The sequence below is a fragment of the Eutrigla gurnardus genome (genome assembly GCF_963514095.1).
Source record: "Eutrigla gurnardus genome assembly, chromosome: 7".
Classification (NCBI taxonomy): Eukaryota; Metazoa; Chordata; class Actinopteri; order Perciformes; family Triglidae; genus Eutrigla; species Eutrigla gurnardus.
Genome location: NC_139921.1, coordinates 13235275 through 13257965, shown reverse-complemented (window position 1 = coordinate 13257965; position 22691 = coordinate 13235275). Strand labels below are relative to the sequence as shown.

General features: G+C 46.1%; 2 long non-coding RNA genes across 2 annotated transcripts; both read right to left on the bottom strand.

Moving 5' to 3' along the window:
- Positions 1 to 700: 700 nt before the first annotated feature.
- Positions 701 to 1452, bottom strand: LOC311015916. Its single transcript, XR_014597415.1, has 3 exons — positions 1389 to 1452; positions 1050 to 1246; positions 701 to 930 (listed from the first exon to the last, which is right to left on the bottom strand). It is a non-coding gene; the product is annotated as an uncharacterized lncRNA (long non-coding RNA).
- Positions 1453 to 2598: 1146 nt separating this feature from the next.
- Positions 2599 to 3497, bottom strand: LOC311015617. Its single transcript, XR_014597378.1, has 3 exons — positions 2973 to 3497; positions 2725 to 2842; positions 2599 to 2648 (listed from the first exon to the last, which is right to left on the bottom strand). It is a non-coding gene; the product is annotated as an uncharacterized lncRNA (long non-coding RNA).
- Positions 3498 to 22691: the final 19194 nt, after the last annotated feature.

Genomic DNA, 22691 nt, shown 5'->3' with positions numbered 1-22691 from the left:
TGGGGCGACTGCTTTTTATTGACTTTAGCTCTGCTTTTAACACGCTTCAGCCACATCTTTTAATTCAGAAACTGAAACAACTGGCTGTCAGCCCCTCAGTTATAAGATGGTATCACTCCTTTTTAACAAACAGAACTCAGCTACAGTAATAGTGTTTCTCAGGTAAAAACCATAAGCATGGGAGCTCCACAGGGGTGTGTCAGCTCACCAGTTCTGTTCACACGGTTCCCAAATGAGTGCTCAGCAAGTCACGCACAGAATTATATTTTCAAATACTCTGATGACTCTGCAGTGCTGAGCTTACTTCAGGTGCATTACAACACTAACATTTATCATTCTGAAGTGGAAAGGTTTGTTGAATGGTGCGATACCAAATTATCTCACAATAAACGTTAAAAAGACAGAGGAGATTATTTTTGATCCCAAAGGAGTCTGCGATCACAGCAAAATTGTCATCCACAACCAACCAGTTGCACACTAAGTACCTTAGTTTCCACATACACAGAACTTTAACATGGACCACCCGTGTAGACTGCGTGTGTTCTAGACTCCTCCAAAGATTGTACTTTCTAAGGAGACTGCGACTGTACAGAGTTGAGCAGAGAATTATGTTTTATTTTATCAGGCTGTGTTGTGGCCGCAACGCATTGGCTTGTTTTTAATTTGTATGGCCATGCTGCAAAAAGGCTTTTTAAATCACTCTCCTACTCTGAGTGCCTCAGTTCCCGCTACCACCCAATACAAGAACTCCTTCATGCCTCTGTCAGTTGGTGTTCTGCATTGGAGTTTAAAATATCACTACAACTTTTATGATCTTATTGTGTTTTTTGTAATTCTTATTGTGTGCTTTCTATCTTGTTTTTATGTGTACATGGGTATGTGATTGATGGGTCTGGCAGCGCGGAGTCCAGTCCGTCATGCAGCATCAATCTGTGAAAAAAAAAACATGGTAAGAGAAGGTGAAGTCTAACAACAAGCTGTATAAATCATTTACAGGTACAGGTTTTAAAAACAAACACTAGTATACAGTACATACTTGAGTAAATTACCTAAATTGTGATATCCTCTTCATCTTCACTGCTGTCTGGACTGCTGAGGGCACTTTGATCCTCCTCCTCAATGTGCAGATGGACAGAGGCCTCAGGACCTAAAGCAGTCTTGTACTGTTGGAGGACCACTTGCAACTGCTCCAACAGCTCGGACAGTTGTTTTCGTAAGAGACAGCAAAGTCCTTTGTTGCCCTGGTCTACATTTCAAAGGACACAAGACACATTATAGACGCACTCCACAGTAAGATGTCTGTCTTCTGTGACTGACACTGACTTCGGCTTACTTCTTTTAATCTTGAAAGCAATTCTTTCAATGAATACATTTTTGTTTCATCTTACCATTCTCAGCCACCTTGTTCTTCAGCTCCTCTGCCTGCTTCTGCAACCATGTGCAATGTTGCACCATCTCCAAAAGCAAAATGCTCTTTTCCTCTTCCAGTCACATTGTTAACATCACTTGGTCGTACAATCTCTTCTTGATTGTGATGTTTTCTGAACACAATAACAGTAAAATTAAAATACACCCACAAACCTAATGGATATTAAAACACTTAATATGTTATTAGCATGATTTAGTTCAGTATACTCTAAGTACAAGAACTCAAAATTAATTCTTATGAAGCTTTACAAAACTGATATACCACTGCCATGAACCTCCCATGGCCACAGAGGGGACACAGTGCTCTCTCCAGTAAATGTGTTCTCCACAGCAGCCACATCAATTGCTGCAGAGTCTGGTACTAGTTCATTGTACTTCTGCATCTCCTGAAGAAGCAGTTTTTTGTCTTCTCCTAGCTTCCTTCGAAGGCGGTGGCAAAACTTGCTGCTGTCTGAAAAGACATTAAGAGCAAGAACATTATCTAGATTATCAAAATCTAAATGACAGTTTAAATAATGGACAGTTAGAATTCATGAATTGCAAGTACATGCATTTGTTGGAATGTTAACACTATTAAATACAGTAGATTGCTTTTATGAACTTGTTTTATTGTTATACCATTCTGACGGTAGAGGGTTTGTTTCCGTTGCCTGACACTAAGGTAGAGCCCCACAATGGACTGCTGAAGTTCGCTCTGTGTGGTGCCTTCAGTGGTATGAGGTGCGTTTGGTGTCTCTATAGAAATAAAAGTTACAGTAAATTCAATATAACAGAACACAGGACTTTAAATTTAAGAGCTTGTTTTGGTCTACATATAAAATCCATTTTAATACAACTTGGTTGTAAAACATGCGATGTGCATTCTCTGCACTGATTTCTGTTATCTGGTCTTGCTTACCTCCAGCTGCCCATTCAATCACCTCAGAGATCCACTGTGATGTCATTTCATCATCCGAGCAATGTAGCTCTGTTTTAAGCTCAGCTAGCCTTGCAGTCTCATCCAGGAGTCGTTGACATGTCTGATAAATAGTGTTATACAATAATCAGGTTAAAGCCCTTAAGGATTAACAAGCCAAGTGAACAACATGTGTCAATACATGACACAACAAAACCACAAATACAGACTTACCTTTACATATCTAGTGGAAAGTGCTTGGTGTAGAGAGGCCCTTTTTTGTGGTTCCACCCCAATGCATGCAGTGTAAGCATGTCCACACGTGCTGTTGAAAACAAATAATGAGTTTATGAAATGCAATCTAAAAAAGGGTGCAAGAATATGGTAAACAGATTAATCACCTGCTTTCGACATGTATTTTGTCGTCAGGGCACAACGAGATAGGTAGCTGTTAACTTGCTCCACCTCCTCACCAGCAGTTGTCCCTGCTCCTTCCTGGTTCCTACCACTCCATTTGATCTTTAAGTAAGTAAAGAGGGATATAATGTTAATGCAAAAGGCTACATACCATAGTTGTTAATAAACTTGTATGTTATTACTGTGCTTGTAAACGTTACAAATGCACATGACACAAAAATGTTAAAAATACCTCACACTTAGTTGCATGAGCTCTTGCATGCATAACACTGAGGAACGGCTTCATTTTTGTCAGCTCCTGGAGGGCAGGAAGGACACTGGCAGCTTTCTCCAAGTAGGGCCAATATTTGCAAGCTACATCCATGGCAAAGAATTGAGGCTTGGCCGGCATCAGCTCTTTTTGAAGGTAGAGAGGGTAAGCAAATATCTCCCCCCTGTACATATTAAGAGCTTTCAAAAGGAAGCCATGGCGACATACAGCAACCTCCATCCCCTCTTCATCCAATTTGGAAGCCCTCCTTGAACTCTCCCTTGCTGCTGTCCACTGGGAGTCCCCACATTTTCCTTTTCCATGTCTCTATGACATACAAAACAAACAAATAAATAAAAATAAATGCAATTGGGTCTGCTATATAGGTCATTGTTTCTCTAAATTTAATTTCAGTAATATTTTAGCAATAAAGCTATTTTGTCACATTATAAATATAACTTGCATTTTTCACTGCTTTTTGGATGGCCTCAGTAAATGTGGACACTTCACTGTCTTTTGCCACAAAGAGCCCCTCAAAAAAGGCAGGGTCATCACTGCTGAAGAAGAAAGACAAATAGACAGATGCATTAATCACACAGGAATATTAATGAATCAATAAAAACACTGGAAAAAAGAGCACCTTCCACTTTGGCCAAAGCGATACAGCTTCCTGTTTCCATCTGCAGAAACAGCCAACATTTCAGGTGTGCAGGCTGGGCAGGTGATGGTGCCTTCACAGCTGGCAAAATGCATGCTGACAAAAACAAGAAACCACTGCATTACATTATTTGTAACAAGCTAGAAATACATATGGAAAATTAGGCTTATGTAACCAGTAGCATGCTGGTTCTGTTTGACCCTCCCTGCTTCCCTTACACTCCGATCCCCGTTAACGAGGGGGGCGGGGCAGGCACGTAACTTGTCCGTTCATTCATTCAGATCCCAGGTTATACTAGGGTATAAGTAGCCCAGTGGGTAGGACTATCCCCCCCGTCGCCTTCTGCATCTGGGTTTCACGCAGGAGGCTGTCGCCAGCTCTGCACCCCCTAACTCTGCCAGTGCCGTAGGGAATCTAACCTCACCGTAGTATTTCTCTCCCTCGAGCTGATCGTGATTACGGCCCGGCTCCTGTTTAGCGTCCCCTAATCAGCGACTACGAGCGTTGGCCCTGTTTGGTAGCATGGCTTAGTCCAGCTCGCCTGTCTAGTGTGGTCACGCTGCTGTCTTGTCCATAGTTGTAACGCTCCATTCTGGCTCACTCCCAATTGTTTTATTTTAGCTTAGCCTACCGCTGCCCGTTTGCGTCGCGGTGGGTGTTTGTTTGTCTGTTTGTTTTGTTTGCCCGCCTGCTGTTGGCTTTTCTTTGCGCATGTGCTTTGTCCGGTTTATTTGCGTGCAGCGCTTGCCCCGCTTATCCGAATGCATGCTGCTAGTTTGCTGTGTGTGTGTAGTGCAGTGTTATCTCTTATTTGTTTGTGGTGCTTTTGACTGCATGTTTGTCGCATGATCTCGCCGCTAGTGCCGCTGTTTAACTAGCCGTCATATTTGTATGTGCTATAGATGACCTATGTTGGTGTGGCTACTGTGTGTTTTTGATTGTTTTATGTTTTGGCAGGCCTGTGGTTTCCCTTCGGCGGGGGGTAGCTAGTCACTTGGTGGTGGGCTTGTAAACGTCACCTTGGCGTGTTCAGGGAGAGTGCTGGTGGTGGTTTTCTGTGACAGGGGGTGACACCTTTCTGCAGTGAGCGTGCACGTGTGGACACCTCTTCCAGATAGTCTGCTTCCCCCCTCCACGTAGGCCCCGCCTGCCGGTTTCTTCCTTTCCCTTGACTATTGTATATTCCAGCTGATGTGTATTATAATTATTTAATCATGTGGTATAGGAAAAGATTATAATAAAACATATTTTGATATTTTTCTAACTCACGCCAGTCTTCTTTCAGCGAAGTTTCCCCATTATCTCGTAAACCAGTTCCTTCAATAAACTTACATTTGTTTTTACTGGAATTCACGTCTCCGCCTGTTGTATTCGACCCTGTGCAAATTGGTATCTAATATCAGTACAATCTAGTGTATTGTTCTGGTGTCCCGGGGTATTAGTCCCAGGGTGGCGTTGTTGCTGACAAATAATTCTACTCAACGTGGTCTGGTCACATTCTGGCGTTGTTGACAGGATACATGTTAAAGGTTTAAGACGTGAATTCCATTTCGGTCTCCCTCTGTATTGTAATCAAAGCTTTTTGGGTTAAATACATCGTTATATATTTTTATGTTGTATGTGTTTGCCTGGACATTCTTTTTTTGTGTATCTTGGGAGTGTTGCAAAATAGACTTAAAAAAAAAAAAAAAAAAAAAAAAGACAGCAGCTGACCTGAAGATCACAGATCAGGACCCCCCTGAGCTTTTGGACTTGTCTGGTGCCTTCTCGTCAGCTGAACGAACTACTTGTGTAATTGCCCAAACATGGAGGAGGACATACAAGAACTGAGAGAACTAATTAATCAGCTTAGGACTGAGAATACACAGCTCCGCCTAGAGCGGGCTGTAGCAAATGCTAATGTCCCTGCTTCTCCCTCCAGAGAGCCGGCGTTGGACAACTCTGCCCCACCACGAGGTGATTCAGCCCCTAAACCAGCAGCTCGGGAGCCGTCTATTGAAAGGCTGGTATTTGTTCCCCGTGATCGTAAATGTTCATCATTTAGGGGTGGGTGAGGTATATCAGTTGCCGAGTGGGAGGAGGAAGTACGTGCATGTATGAGGGCCCGTCATCTTTCAGTAGCAGACCAAGCCTTCTTTATTTACGATCATTTAGAAGGGGAAGCACGGCAAGAGATTAAATATCGCCATGCCGCAGAGCAGGACGACCCACAAAAGGTTTTGAAAATACTGCATGAACTGTATGGTTGTTCCCAATCCTATGTGTCTCTCCAGGAAACGTTTTTTTCAAGAAAACAACAAGAGGGGGAGAGTCTACTTGAGTTTTCCCTAGCATTGATGGACCTTATGGGGAAGGTCAAACAAACGGCACCACGTGAGGTTTTTAATACTGAGGTAATGTTGCGTGATCAGTTCATCGAGCATGTCTATGATGGTTCCCTACGTAGAGAGCTTAAGCAACTGGTCCGCCGTAAACCCGCAGCAACTTTACTGGAAGTCCGTAGCGAGGCTTTACAGTGGGAGCGAGAGGGGATGCCGGGAGGCACCCGGGGCCGTAGTCAGTCTATGTCTTCAGCTTATGGTTATCAGTGTAGAGTGTCGGGTGACTCCCACCACGCTGGAGGCCCCCAGAGATCTGAACTGTCTGAGCTTAAGGAGATTTTGAAGCGGCAGCAAGGGCAGCTCGATCAGTTAACACAGAGCATGGCTGCTCTGCAGGCAGGTCAGAAGCAGGGTAGACCCCCTAGCGTTAACCCAATAATATGCAACAGGTGCCTAAAGCCTGGTCACTATGCCAGGGAATGTGACGGGGAACGAGTCCCCTTCCGGCCTCGATCCAGGTCTTTAGTCTCTGCAGGGAATGGAATTCCTAGACCCTCCAACTCCAACCAAGAGTCGGGAAACTAATGCCCACTGAGTTGCAGAGTCACAACTCAGGCAGGGCAGCTCTTGGCTCTAATGTTGATATGGGGGGGATGGGTGCTGCAGCTAAGCTCATGTCATCATGCCCACATTTAGACATTAACATTGGTGGGGTTAATGTTGCTTGTTTGATGGATACCGGGTCGATGGTGTCTACGTTAATGGAGAGCTTTTTCTTGGAGCATTTTAAACCTTGGGGCCAGGACCGACTACAGTCCTGTCATTGGCTACAGCTCAGGGCCGCTAATGGGTTGGCAATCCCGTATGTTGGCTACCTTGAGCTCGAGGTCTCCCTTTGTGGGAAGGTCTTCCCTGGATGTGGTATTTTGATTGTCAAAGACCCCCCTGGGGGCTCTAGGGTTCCTGGTGTATTGGGAATGAATATCATCAGCAAGTGCTACGAGGTCCTTTTTGTGCAACATGGAGCATCTTTGTTTGATTTGCCCCCTGTCGCCCAGGCCCCAAACACCCTCTTCCGTGCCCTGCAGCAGTGCCACTATTCTATTCCGGTCTCCCCTAGTCTAGCGGCTACAGCGAAGTTGCGTGGACAACACTCTGCACGCATTCCAGGGGGGGCAACCAAGTTTGTCGCTGCTACCTGCTCCGATAAGTTAGCTGGGGCCTTCGTTCTATTTGAACCCTCTGATTCCGGTTTGCCTGAGGGGTTGTTGTCTTCTCCGGCACTGGTACGAGTTTCTAGGGGGACTGTCTACATCCCTATTGTCAATGTAGGGACTATTGACACTATGCTATACCCACACACCATAATCGGTACCTTGAGTTGTGTTGATGTTATTAGTCTCCCGAAGGAGATTGCTGAAATCCAGTCAGTAGGAGCTACCATAGTAGCGCAGCCCCAGTCTAGTTCCATGCAGGCCCAGCTTGAGTCACTCGATCTATCCCACCTTCGTGACACCGACCAAACTCAGGTTAGGTCCCTGCTGCTTAAATACCAGGGTGTGTTTTCAACCCATGATGGGGATTTGGGCTGCACTGATTTGATCGAGCACGAGATTCCGGTGATGGACGAGATTCCCGTTCGGCAGCGCTATAGAAGGTTGCCACCCTCAGAGTATGACGTTGTGAAGACTCATATTAACCAGTTGCTCGAGGCACGGGTCATTAGAGAGAGTTGTAGCCCCTACGCCTCCCCGATTGTCCTTGTCCGTAAAAAGGATGGGACTCCACGGTTGTGTGTGGACTATCGCCAACTGAACGCCAAGACCCGCAAGGATGCCTTCCCTCTCCCCCGCATTGAGGAGACGTTGGATGCGCTTTCTGGGGCTTGTCTCTTTTCAACCATGGACTTGGCTAGTGGCTATAACCAGGTTCCAGTGTCGGAGAGAGATAAACCTAAAACAGCGTTTTGCACACCCTTTGGCCTTTTCGAATACAACAGAATGCCCTTTGGGTTGTGCAACGCCCCTGGCACATTTCAACGTCTCATGCAGAGGATTTTTGGTGATCAAAACTTCCAGTCATTGTTGTTATACCTAGATGATGTTGTGGTTTTTTCATCTACAGTCTCCCAGCACGTGGAGCGACTTGACGTGGTCCTACAGCGTCTGCAGAAGGAAGGACTGAAGGCTAAGCTCGACAAGTGTGCTTTTTGCAGACCAGAAGTGGCATACTTGGGTCACATTATCTCCGGGGCCGGCGTTTCCACAGACCCGAAAAAGATCGAAGCTGTGGCCAATTGGCGTCGCCCTTGCCAAGCGTCAGAGCTCCGTTTATTTTTGGGTTTCGCCAGTTATTACCGCCGTTTTGTGGAGGGTTTCGCCAAATTGGCGGCACCCTTGCACAGGTTGGTGGCGGAAATAGTCAGGACCAAGAAAAGGAAGGCGATCAGAAGGGACTTTGTGGAGTCTTGGACAGAAGACTGTGAGCGTAGTTTTGAGGGTTTGAAGACCAAGCTTACCAGAGCACCGGTGCTGCCTTATGCTAATTTCACTCTGCCTTTCATCCTGGAGATTGACGCCAGCTATGGGGGCCTGGGGGCAGTCCTCGCTCAGGAGCAGGAAGGCTCAGTGAGGCCCATAGCTTTTGCTAGCCGGGGTCTACGTCCCGCATACCTCCAGAACGGAACATGACTAACTATAGCTCCATGAAGCTGGAGCTTTTGGCCCTGAAATGGGCAGTCACTGAAAAGTTCCGTGAGTACTTGTTAGGACATAAATGCATCATCTACACAGATAATAACCCTTTACGCCACCTTGGAACGGCTAAGCTGGGCGCAACAGAGCAGCGGTGGCAGGCTCAGCTCGCCCTGTTCGATTATGAGCTCAGGTATCGGCCAGGCAAAAGTAATGGGAATGCGGACGCCTTGTCACGACAACACCTGGACCATGCCCCTTGCCTTCAAATTGCTGAAGTCTTTGGGACCTCCCTCCCCGTGCCGTTACAACAAGCAGTAGCCCCATCACAACCATTCCAGTTCAGCCAATCTGGCATCCCTATCTTTCCTTCTCAGACTGCCTTCGATCTGCAGGCCTTGCAGACAGAAGACCCTCGATATAGGGGCTGTCCTGAGCTTCTGGAGGCAGAACAGACGACCTACTGCCGGGGACCGCCAACGCCTATCCTGTTCCTCTATAGCTCTACTTCGGCAATGGCAGCGGTTGGCGGATGTGGGGGGCGTGCTGCATCGACGGACTTACCGCCCCGATGGTGGGGAGGAAGTTCTCCAACTCATCTTGCCTGCCGCTCTGAAAGCTACAGTGCTCACTCAGCTTCACCAGGACCATGGCCACCAGGGGGTGGAACGAACATTGGAGTTGGTTTGTAGACGTTGCTTTTGGCCCAGCATGGCAGCAGAGGTAAAACAGTGGTGTATGGAGTGTGAGAGGTGCCAAGTGGCCAAGAACTCCACTGTGGGGGCCCCAAGTTACATGGGCCACCTCTTGGCTTCGCGCCCAAACGAAATCCTGGCCATGGATTTCACGGTGCTAGAACCATGCAGCAATGGAGTGGAAAATGTTTTGGTCCTTACAGATGTGTTTACCAAATATACCTTGGCCGTCCCCACTCGTGATCAGCGCGCCACTACGGTGGCCCAAGTCCTGACGAATGAGTGGTTTTTCAAATTCGGCATACCAGCCCGTCTCCATTCAGACCAGGGGCGGTGCTTTGAAGGCTCTGTAATTCAACAACTCTGCCACTTGTATAGTATAACCAAGTCCCGTACCACCCCCTATCATCCAGCGGGCAACGGACAATGCGAGCGGTTTAATAGAACTATGCATAATCTGCTACGCACATTGCCCAACACCAGGAAAAGGGAGTGGGCCACCTACCTTCCCCAACTTGTATTCTGCTATAACAGCACCCCGCATCAGTCAACGGGTGAGTCCCCCTACCTTCTCATGTTTGGGCAGGAGCCCCGATTGCCAACAGACTTCCTGTTGGGCAGAGTTCAAGAACCAGACATGGGCACAGTGCATGACTGGGTCCACGAACACCGTGAGCGTCTCCAGGTTGCGTGCACAAGGGCCCAGGAACGCCTGAAGGCTTCCGCCATGAGCCGCAAGGAACATCATGACCGCGGTGTGAAAGAGGCCAGATTGCTTGAGGGACAACAGGTCTACCTGAGAGACCATGGAATTAGAGGGCGCCAGAAGATCCAAGATCTTTGGAGCTCAACGGTCTACCAAGTGGTGAGAGCACCAGCAGGGGAAGGAGCAGTTTACACCATTGCACCAGTGGATGACATGTCCAGGACTAAAACTGTGCATCGTAACATGCTTAAGGCTAGATTGGGACTCCCCGTCCAAGCCCCATCTGAACCCACATCCCCCAACTCACCACATCTTTCCTCATCCCTACCAAGGGAGGATGCTGACCTGGATTTATGGATACTGGTGACCAACCCTGACCCCGCCTCCACGGAGCCTGCATCCACCCCGGCGAATGAGACCCTTGTTGCGGTGCCACTACCTAAAGTAGTAGCCACTGAGCCCCCTCCAACGAATCTGCTAACCCAGGCCATGGAGCACCCGGTGCCTATAACTGCTACTGTGACCACATTCCCCACCCTTCAAGCAGGATCCCCACCCAGCGCTTCCGAGTCTTCCAGTCGACGACCGGCCCGGGCCGCCGCTGGACAGCATCCCAATGTGCATCATCTGCCCCGGACGGCATGTGCGTCCACTAGTGGGGGGGCAGCTTCCTCTTGACCTGTGCCTCATATGCAGCTTGTCTTATCGTCGGGGCGACGATAAAACATTGGGGGGGTGGATTGTAACCAGTAGCATGCTGGTTCTGTTTGACCCTCCCTGCTTCCCTTACACTCCGATCCTGTCCGTTCATTCATTCAGATCCCAGGTTATACTAGGGTATAAGTAGCCCAGTGGGTAGGACTATCCCCCCCTTCGCCTTCTGCATCTGGGTTTCACGCAGAAGGCTATCGCCAGGTATGCTGCTATTCCACTGTATTGTTCAGGTTAATTCATGCCTAGCCTTAATACTCCTTTTCCACCTGTAGCTCTGCGCCCCCTAACTCTGCCAGTGCCGTAGGGAATCTAACCTCACCGTAGTATTTCTCTCCCTCGAGGTATGCGGTTTTAAGGCTTTATCTCCCCTTAGTCGGTGCACGGAGTTTTAATTGTCATCTTTACTTATGTATACCTGCAGCTGATCGTGATTACGGCCCGGCTCCTGTTTAGCGTCCCCTAATCAGCGACTACGAGCGTTGGCCCTGTTTGGTATGTATGAAACCCGACTGTTACTGTAGTCATTGCCACGATCCCTCCTGTATAGCTAAATGTTTGCTATCTACGTTGCAGGTAGCATGGCTTAGTCCAGCTCGCCTGTCTAGTGTGGTCACGCTGCTGTCTTGTCCATAGTTGTAACGCTCCATTCTGGTTCACTCCCAATTGTTTTATTTTAGCTTAGCCTACCGCTGCCCGTTTCCGTCGCGGTGGGTGTTTGTTTGTCTGTTTGTTTTGTTTGCCCGCCTGTTGTTGGCTTTTCTTTGCGCATGTGCTTTGTCCGGTTTATTTGCGTGCAGCGCTTGCCCCGCTTATCCGAATGCATGCTGCTAGTTTGCTGTGTGTGTGTAGTGCAGTGTTATCTCTTATTTGTTTGTGGTGCTTTTGACTGCATGTTTGTCGCATGATCTCGCCACTAGTGCCGCTGTTTAACTAGCCGTCATATTTGTATGTGCTATAGATGACCTATGTTGGTGTGGCTACTGTGTGTTTTTGATTGTTTTATGCTTTGGCAGGCCTGTGGTTTCCCTTCGGCGGGGGTAGCTAGTCACTTGGTGGTGGGCTTGTAAACGTCACCTTGGCGTGTTCAGGGAGAGCGCTGGTGGTGGTTTTCTGTGACAGGGGGTGACACCTTTCTGCAGTGAGCGTGGACGTGTGGACACCTCTTCCAGATAGTCTGCTTCCCCCCTCCAGGTAAGCCCCGCCTGCCGGTTTCTTCCTTTCCCTTGACTATTGTATATTCCAGCTGATGTGTATTATAATTATTTAATCATGTGGTATAGGAAAAGATTATAATAAAACATATTTTGATATTTTTCTAACTCACGCCCGTCTTCTTTCAGCGAAGTTTCCCCATTATCTCGTAAACCAGTTCCTTCAATAAACTTACATTTGTTTTTACTGGAATTCACGTCTCCGCCTGTTGTATTCGACCCTGTGCAAATTGGTATCTAATATCAGTACAATCTAGTGTATTGTTCTTGTGTCCCGGGGTATTAGCCCCAGGGTGGCGTTGTTGCTGACAAATAATTCTACTCAACGTGGTCTGGTCACATTCAGATTGAGACATACCTTGCTCATGGGTGCAATATCCATCCTCCTGTTTCATGATGTGTGTAGTTGGAGGAATAGCTCTAAAAAAACCATCAATAATGGATTCCCTGTTGTGGAGTGGCTGCTTTTTGTGATGCAGTACATCACAGTTGCCACAGAACCACTCCTCGGGAAGACAATCTCTGCACCTAGAAGGTAAAGGCAAAATGATTATAAAAAATTATTTCATGGGAATAGTGATAGGTACTATTAATTCAAGTTAGGATATTCTGAATTACGTGAGATACAAAGTTTTATTTATTTGGGATATGTGTCTCAGGGTTTAGCCCCTTACAGTTGGGCACAGAAGGTCCTAAATAAGTTTTTCACATTCCTGTGGGATGCTTCTGAAATGTTCATGTTTTCTACCAGCACAAAAGAAAACATAATTACACACTGAGCACTAATTCTAAAAAATCCCACCATGGAATAAGTTTAGTATTTAAGAATACCAACCGAATGACAGCAGGCTCATTGCAGAGGCAACACAAAGATTGCCCAACAGCCTCTTTTCTATGAGGCACTGGAGGTTGTATGGTCTTGACTCTTTCCAGCGCTCCGAGGCTTTCTGCTGACGGAAAGACCAGGATGATGCTGAGCTTCTTTGAGGCTCATCAGAATGACATGATGCCAAAATAGCAGAGAGCCTCTCCATATTTTTTTCTGTAAAGAAAATATAAACTTGAGTTATAAAAGATGATTTAGATAACAACCATTAAAACAATTAATCAACAGGTAGTATACACATATTTTCATCACCATGGAACTGGCTCTAATCATTAGTGTTCTTTGTCTATGTAATACATTGTCTTTACAGTTTAAGGTTTGTTTCCATGTATATCTTAAATTCAATTATACATGGAGATTTGAAGATTACATTTAAAGTTAAATTCATTCATCACTGTGATTTACCAAATTTTGCCAGAGGACTTGCTGAGGGTAAAGTAGGCAGATCTCCCACACTGGATGACAGGGAGCACTCAGTTGGAGGCTGTGCACCTGTAAATAACATTTACATTTACATTTACATTTAGGTCATTTAGCAGACGCTTTTGTCCAAAGCGACTTACAATAAGTATTTTGTCAAAAGAAGGAAACAAAGAAACCACGACGTATCATTGCCGATGCAGTAAGAGCTAAAAATAGAACAAGTGTTAGGTCCTCATCTGAGTAAAGTAGTACTTCAAGAGCAACAGTGCTACGATCTAAGTGCTATAGGTAAGGGTTTTTTTTATTTTTTTTTTGCGGGGGGGGGGGGGGGGGGGGGTATCGAGGGAGGGTGTTAGTGGGTCATGCTATGTAGAGTCGAGGTGAAGTCTGAACAGGTGAGTCTTGAGCCTTTTTGGAAGATGGCAAATGACTCTGCTGTCCTGACATTGGTCGGGAGTTCATTCCACCACTGAGGCACCAGAACAGAGAAGAGTCTGGACTTTGCTGAGCGACATTTGTTTGATTTCAGCGATGGTGGTACCAGCCGGCCAGCTGAAGTAGAGGAGCGGAGTGCTCGCTTCGGGGCAAGAAGGTTTGACCAGTGTTTGAAGGTAGGCATGTGCCATTCCATTGATGGCCCTGAAGGCCAGTGTCATCGTCTTGAATTGGATGCGTGCTGCAACAGGGAGCCAGTGGAGGTCACGGAGGAGGGGGGTCACGTGGGAGAATTTGGGTAGATTGAAGATAAGGCGTGCTGCAGCGTTCTGGATACGCTGCAATGGTTTAATCGCATAGGCCGGGAGTCCGGCCAGGAGAGAGTTGCAGTAGTCAAGGCGGGAGATGACCAGTGCTTGGACCAAGAGCTGCGTTGCATCCTTTGTGAGGAAGGTCCGAATCCTGCGGATATTGTAGAGGGCAAATCTGCAGGATCGGGCCACAGCAGTGATGTTGGGGGTGCAGGATAGTTGGTCATCGAGGATTACACCCAGGTTCCTCGCAGTTGAGGAAGGAAATACTGTGATGCCCTCAACAGTGACCGACAGGTCCATGCGAGGGCAGTCTTTCCCTGGGATGAAGAGGAGTTCGGTTTTATTCAGGTTAAGCTTGAGGTGGTGTGCAGTTGTCCAGACAGAGATGTCAGCCAGACAGTCCGAGATGCGAGTTGCAATGTGAGCGTCAGAGGACGGGGGAAAAGAGAGGAACAGCTGGGTGTCATCAGCGTAGCAATGGTAGGAGAATCCATGCGATGTGATAACAGAACCTAGTGATCTGGTGTATAGTGAGAACAGAAGCGGTCCTAATACTGAGCCTTGAGGGACACCCGTGTCCAGAGAGCAGGGTTTGGACATAGAGCCATTCCATGTGACCTGAAAGGTGCGGTTTGTCAGGTATGATGTAAACCAGGTGAGAGCAGAGTCGGTTATGCCAAGTTCAGCCAGAGTGGAGAGGAGAATTTGGTGGTTGACTGTGTCGAATGCAGCAGATAGGTCAAGGAGAATGAGAACGGAGGAGTTGGATGATGTTTTGGCGTCTCGCAGGGACTCGGTCACCGTGAGGAGGGCCGTCTCAGTGGAGTGGGCAGTCCTGAATCCTGATTGGTTAGGGTCTAGGAGGTTCTTCCGCAAGAGATAGGATGACAGTTGGTTGTAGGCAGCACGTTCCAAGGTTTTAGAGAGGAATGAAAGAAGAGATACAGGTCTGTAGCTTTGGATGTCAGTAGCATCAAGGGTGGGTTTTTTCAGGAGAGGCTTCACGGTAGCTGTCTTAAAATCCGCTGGAATGACACCTGAGGTGAGGGAGGAGTTGATCAGGGTGGTGAGGAATGGCAAGATGTCGTGTGAGATGTCCTGGAGAAGAGAGGAGGGAATCGGGTCAAGGGAGCAGGTGGTGGCACGGTTAGATGTAACAAGTGCGTGAACGTCTTCAGAGGTGAGGGGGCTAAAGCTGGTAAGACCATCCGAGTTGAGAGTTGGGGGAGATGTCTTCTGGGAGGGAATAGGCGTGAATGAGGAGCTGATGTCATTTACTTTCTTGGTAAAGTAAGTTGCAAAGTCATCAGCAGTAATGGAGGAGGGAGGGAGAGGGGTAGGAGGGGTGAGGAGGGAAGAGAACATGGAGAAGAGTTTCCTGGGGTTGGAGGCAGAAGAGTTGATCTTTGCCAGGTAGAAGGCAGATTTAGCTGCCGAAACAGTTGAGGTGAAGTCAGAGAGGAGGAGGTGGTAGTGAGCAAGGTCCTCGTGCTGTCCCGATTTCTTCCATTTTCTCTCTGACGCTCGCAACAATGATCTGTTGGTTCGCAGAGGTTCAGACAGTCAGGGAGGGGGGGGGAGATGATCGCGCAGGTCGTGAGATTGGGGGACAGAGAGTGTCCAAAGAAGAGGCGAGTGAGGACATCAGGATAGAGGAGGCTTCCTCAGTAGGCATTAAGGAGAACTGTTCCGAGGATGGGAGCGAGGAGATAACAGTTGAGGAGAGAGCAGAGGGAGTGAGGGATTTCAGGTTGCGGCGGCTGGTGACCATTCGAGGCGTAGAGGGGAGGGATGAGGTGGGCTTCATGGGGAGGGAGAAAGTCACAAAGTGGTGGTCGGACACGGTGAGCGGGGTAACAGAGAGTGCCGAGATGCCACAGGATCTTGTGAAGACAAGGTCAAGTTGGTTCCCGGCCCGGTGAGTTGGTGGAGAGGGGGAGAGGGGGAGAGTGTGAGGTCAAATGCGGAAAAGAAGTCAATGAATTCAGATGAATGCAGCTTTCCCGGGTGGATGTTGAAGTCACCGAGGACGACGAGCGGTGTGCCATCATCAGGGGAGCAGCTCAGGAGGGCATCCATCTCATCCAAAAAGTCACCAAGAGGACCGGGTGGGCGATAGATCACTATGATGTTGAGTTTGAAAGGAATGGTGACAGAGACGGCGTGAAATTCAAGCGTAGATCGGGGTAGGTGGTCGAGAGGAAGGACCTGGTAGGACCATGTGGGTGAGATGAGGAGCCCAGTTCCTCCTCCTCGCCCTGTTTGTCTTGGGGAGTGTGAAAACGAGTAGGCAGTTGAAAGGGCAGCTGGAGTGGCAGTGTTTTCTGGGGTGATCCAGGTCTCTGTGAGGGCCAGGAAGTGGAGAGTCTGCAGGGAGGCATAGGCTGAAATGGTGTCCGCCTTCCTGACTGCAGACTGGCAGTTCCACAGCCCCCCTAGTACCTCAAGTTCCTTACCGGTGGAGATTGGTGGGTAGCAGAGATTGGATGGGTTACAGCCTTGAGTGAAGGGTCTCTGGTAAAATCTTCTCCAGTGTGATGTCCTGACTGGGATAAGACACATGGCTGCGAGGAGGGGGGGGGGGGGGGGGGGGGTTGAGATGTTATACCTACCTCAATGGGCTTCCTCGATGGACTCCCACAGATAGACTCCCTGTGTCTTTGTTCAGCTGTCTTGACTCCCACAGATAGACTCCCTGTGTCTTTGTTCGGCTGTCTTGACTCCCACAGATAGACTCCCTGTGTCTTTGTTCAGCTGTCTTGACTCCCACAGATAGACTCCCTGTGTCTTTGTTCAGCTGTCTTGACTCCCACAGATAGACTCCCTGTGTCTTTGTTCGGCTGTCTTGACTCCCACAGATAGACTCCCTGTGTCTTTGTTCGGCTGTCTTGACTCCCACAGATAGACTCCCTGTGTCTTTGTTCAGCTGTCTTCGTTCTGATGGCCCGACGCTGCAGCTGACGCTGTAGTGACAGCCTTTTAAGTGCTCAATTTACCGCAAGTACTGACTGTGGCTCCTCCTTCCCTCTAATCAAGTCTATTCACTACAGGTGAGCTGGCTCAAACAAGCTGATTGCTCACTTACCATAGACAGCTTCACAAGAAGTTCAACAACAAGCTATCAATACTAGACTAAATGTTACCACTAGCTTTACACACACAATGCCTAAACCCAAATCTACAATTAGTTTCTGACTTACCAACAAGAGACAAAGCAGCTTCCTTCCTTTCTCCAGACCAAATGTGGTTGGTCTGGCACATAGAAGAATAAGAATGGATTAGGGTAGGATTAGGACTGCAATCATGTTTTTTCTACCTACATATTAATTAACAATTGATATAATCAGACAAACTATATTCACATGAAATACTTGGTTATGTAATTAACTGAAATGCTAATGAAAAAATTGTTATCTACTTTTCGATACATCAACAATTTACACAAACAACCTGTAGCTGAGGCTCTGCGTCGCCCACCACGCCTCCCCCTGGGCTTGCCTTGTCCTTGCCTTGTCCTCTTAGACTTTGACGGAGAGTCTTTTCCAGAGCATGTCCGTTTCCTGATCTGAGCTGCTTCCTATGAGTTGATAAAAGTCTTGTCAAACTGATGTGGTTAAAGGTACTAGAAGCAAAAACAGATGACAAATCAAAGCAAACCCCAACATCTACTGAATCGAGGGATTTATGCACTATCCCACCCTTACCATAATATCGCCATCTGTAGTTAAGGACAGTTACATTGGAAAACTTGCTCTCCAATGTTTTGCATTACATATTTCACTAATGCACTACAGTCATGAACAGTCTGCCTGTGGCCTCAATTTCTTCATTTGTTTACTGAAGTTTTCTCCATAGCTCTAAGTGCAGATATTATTCACTACTGATACAGAGTCAGCATCATCTGGGCCTTTTCATCATTTCTAAACATGCCACAGAGCATGCCTCGATGTTAAATACTCAACTGCCTTGTTTAATAAAACAGTAAAAAAAATATTCTGAACTCACATTCAGTAAGGGATATAATTTGTCACCCACATGTATGGTCAAGTAAAGTATGACGTAAACACTAACCCTGGCTTCAGCGAGAATCTGATTATGCTTCAGTTCAACAGCCATGCGCCTCCCTCTTTGTATTTGGGATTCTGGGGGTCAACAGTATATCTGTTGTCCATTGCAATACAGACAGATACAGACAAACAAATAAACAAACAAACCAATACAGACAAACAGGCAGACTAACAAACAGTTACACAGATAGCTGAGAGATAGCTAGATAGCTAGATAGCTAGATAGATAGATAGAAGATGGCTCTTAAAAGTGCCTTTGGGTCTATATGTGGAGATAGATGCTGGGTCGGTGTTCGGGGATGGGGTGACAGAATCTACAAGGAGAACAGAAACAAATATTAAGTACTGTAGGCTAGCTATTAGTCTAGCTGTGTTGATTTGCAGAAAGGTTTAAAAAGTATATGCAACTGGTTGAACCATGATTTCCCCATCTTCTGAATGAATACAAAAGGTCACGTTTTTTCTAAATCAATACACAGGTTTTAAGGGTGCCTAATGAGACATTATTTGTCATGTTATTGCATATCACATAATAACGTAACGTTAGTTGGTGGTGCTCCACGCTCGGCGGGAATACAGTACCTATTGGCTTACACAAAGTTGACTTACCGGTAAGCTAGCTGGACAAAAGTTACAAGATACGGCTATTTTTTCCCTCACAAGTTAGAAGATCGATTTCATAGTCTTGCGTTTAATAATGAAACCATTGTTAATGTGAACACCCAGCAGACACACATCTTACCTGGAGAAGGGTTCGCGGGAAAAGGCAGAATCTGCTTCCGACAGCAGGCGGAGCTGTGGCGGAAGGGACTGGAGAAATACAGGACGCGTACGAAAAAACGATATTAAAATAATATAAGATGACATTGTCAACGTATCAAAAAATAAATAAAATAAAATAAAAATGAATGCGGACATTCTAGCTATATTGTATATAAAATTACTATAACTATATTGTAAATAAAATAACCAAAAGAGTTTTCTAATCATAAAATGCCTGAATCCTGCAGCAAATTAGAGGAATAAAAGCATTAGATCATAAATATGGGACGATATGATGCCGAATATCATTGGATTCTGAAATGTACAGGCTTGACATAACATTAAAACACCGGAAAAAACACCTTACGATTAAATTTTTTTTTTTTTTTTACTTCGCAATAGATATGAAAAATAAATGCGGACATTCTAGCTATATTGTATAGGGAAAACAGCAGGAAGCAGATATTGAAAATAACCATAAAATAGTTTTCTAATCACAAAATGGCTGAATCCTACAACAAAAACGAAGAATAAAAGCATCAGATCATAAATATGGGACGACATGATGCTGAATATCACTGGATTCTTAAATGTACAGGCTTGACATAACATTAAAAAACATATAAAAAAAAATATGTAGGAATCTCTGATGATTAAAATGTATTCAGTTGATGTCAAGGTTCATAAATTAAATAAAACCAAACCCCTCCTGTGCGCCGTGGCATTTAACTGTCGTGCTTGTACGCACGAAATTAACTTCCAATTGAAATGCAGACTGTCGTGCTTGTACGCACGAAATTGACTTCCAATTGAAATGCATTAGTTTGAAATTCGTTCTGAGTAGCACGAAAAAAATGAGGAAATCGTGCAGTTTCACGATTTCCCGTGAGACCGGGTTGGCAAGAAAGGCCGCAGTGAAATTGCCGCCCAGTCAAGATGTGCGTCAATACTTTGAGGAATCCCTGACAGCTCCCGCTCCAGCATGTCAAATCTGGTTTTTACTGGAGCTACAGGAAAGGGTGGTCCTCCTATCGGACAATGCTGTGTTACATTTATTCCATGTCAATAAAATAATGATTAAATTATTTTTCAATATTTTTGGTGAGTTTCTCCCATCCCCATATAATGCCACCTCACAGGCTTTTATTGCCCTTACCAGCACGTCAGTCTCCTCTGCAATGAACCGCTCTTGCTGTGCTATAATAGCTATCTGCCATGGAACAAGCGCCTTTCGCTCTTAAAGTGAATGGGAGATGATGTCTGATTGGTTTATTGAATGTTACGCCCAAAACACATATTAGTAATCAAGCCACTTAAGACCAACCCTTTTTAGATTTGCATCTGGTGCAAAAGTCATTTATTCGCTGTTATAATAGCAACAGTGTCCGAGATCCACCCACAAAGACACTTGTGCTTTGTGCTTCAGTCCTGCGTTTCAGACCGCTTAAATAGGACCCTGGGACTTGCCCAGTTGGCAGAGAGCAAAGAGCGAGCTGCCTCTGGAAAGAAATATACATTTCTCATTCATTGAATGAGAGATTGCAAGTGTGGCGCATGAGTCTAGAAGCACAAAAGAACCAATCAGTTAAAATGAGAGCTCAATCGACAGCTGGTATATGAGAAGAAAGTCCTCCCAAAAGGGTGAAATAATTAATGGCTTGACCGTTTATCACAGAGCTGAATGTTAAAGTGGTCAAGCCGCCTTGATCGTTAAGTCACGTCCTCAATGTGTGCCCGATATGGAACAAAAGAACCACTTTCATTAGGGAAAGAGTCTATTTATTAGTATGAAGGGCTTAAGCTTGTAGTTTCATCTTCAGCTCCTCTCGCTGCCCTCCATCCTCTAGTTCTAGTAGTGATGAAATGACCAGCCTGGGCCGGGACTTGGGTTGGTCCACACTGGATGTCGCCCGGGGGGCTGAAGATTTTTCTGAGACTGTTTGGGCCAGTGTGGACCACAGAGAAGGACATGCTTCATTAGGACGATTGAAGCAGATGGCGGGGAGACATCACAGTGGCTTTAGAGGGGACCAATTATAAGCAACGTTCCACTTGTTTTCTTATTTTTCAAAACTCACAAGCAATCTTTTCTTTCTCACTGATGAGCAACATCAACATTACAGTTGAACCTCCTTGAAAGTATGCTGATGGATGTATTACATACCAAGATGAATCACTTAAGATCAGATAAGTAAAAAACAAACATCTAGTCACCACAAACTAATGCAGCTTTGATATAGCTGTCAGAAGACAGGACAACCAGACATCTAAAGAAAAGCCCTTTGTTTTGACAGACACCATCATTAAACTCAGCCACGGCCATCCTATTGAAATTTGGCTTTTCCAGTGATCCCCTGTGCTTTAAAGACAACAAAAGAAAAAAAGACACCCAGTGTTCTACACTTGGCAGACAACACTGAATTGATGCCACCTGGGACATGATTTCTTGTTTATGATCAGCAATCCCCTTTTGTTGGATGTGGCCTTTACTTGGTTCAATTACAGTAGTGGCCCTCTTAGTGGCATGTTGTGCTCTCTTTCTGCTAAAGAGCCGGGAAAGGCAGGTCAAGCAGGGTTAAACTTGCTCTGCTGCCAAATTCCAATTTGTGATTGTATTCCTCATCATTCACATAGTAGTCAGAGTGCACTACAGTATATTCTAGCAGTGACGTTGACAAGTTGACAGCATGGCACACTATTTCACCGATGTGCCTTTTAGTCCTCCTCAGTGGGTTCCAATGAATGACAGATTGATCGCCTAGCTGATGGATGTCATTTCTGCACTGAATGTTGTTTATGACTCATATGAGATGGAGATGGTACTGTGTGACAGTTAAAGTGTAAGTTTTGCGGAAATTGAAAATAAAGCTATTTTCTGAATGAAAATACATCAACTAAGCCGTAGAGGAAGTAATTTTTCGCTCATCACGCAGTTCAGAGCTAGCACGGGCGGGAGCTAGAGTCCAAAATCGCAAACAGTGGGTTAGCATGGGGCCTACAGCCACACGCTTTCAAAATCGCATTTTTAAACCACTAACATTGCTCAAAACAGCGCCAAACCTCGTCAGCAGCTTGCTCTGGGTGTCTACACATAAAACGAAGCACCAACAACTCAGTTGATGAACCCGAAGTTTATAACAGAAGACAGTTAAGAACACTCACCAATTCTACCCCTGCCAGCTCCTCGCGAAGGATAGTCCGTAAGTGTCGATTACCGAACGCAATGCAAAACGAGGGAGACCACTGAAGATTTCGCCCAGAATAAAACAAGTATACTTTTAAATTAGTGGCAGTTTGGCCAAATATAAGTTAATAACGGTGGGTAAAAACGTCGGGATAGTTTGTATACACTTCCAATCAGTTCAAGACAGCAGCCTTATCTGAAGCACATACATGTCACGCGAGATCTCACACGGGAACACGAGAGATCGTTTTGCATTGCGTTCGGTAATCGACACTTATGGACTATCCTTCGCGAGGAGCTGGCAGGGGTAGAATTGGTGGGTGTTCTTAACTGTCTTCTGTTATAAACTTCGGGTTCATGAACTGAGTTGTTGGTGCTTCGTTTATGTGTAGACACCCAGAGCAAGCTGCTGACGAGGTTTGGCGCTGTTTTGAGCAATGTTAGTGGTTTAAAAATGCGATTTTGAAAGCGTGTGGCTGTAGGCCCCATGCTAACCCACTGTTTGCGATTTTGGACTCTAGCTCCCGCCCGTGCTAGCTCTGAACTGCGTGATGAGCGAAAATTACTTCCTCCACGGCTTAGTTGATGTATTTTCATTCAGAAAATAGCTTTATTTTCAATTTCCGCCAAAC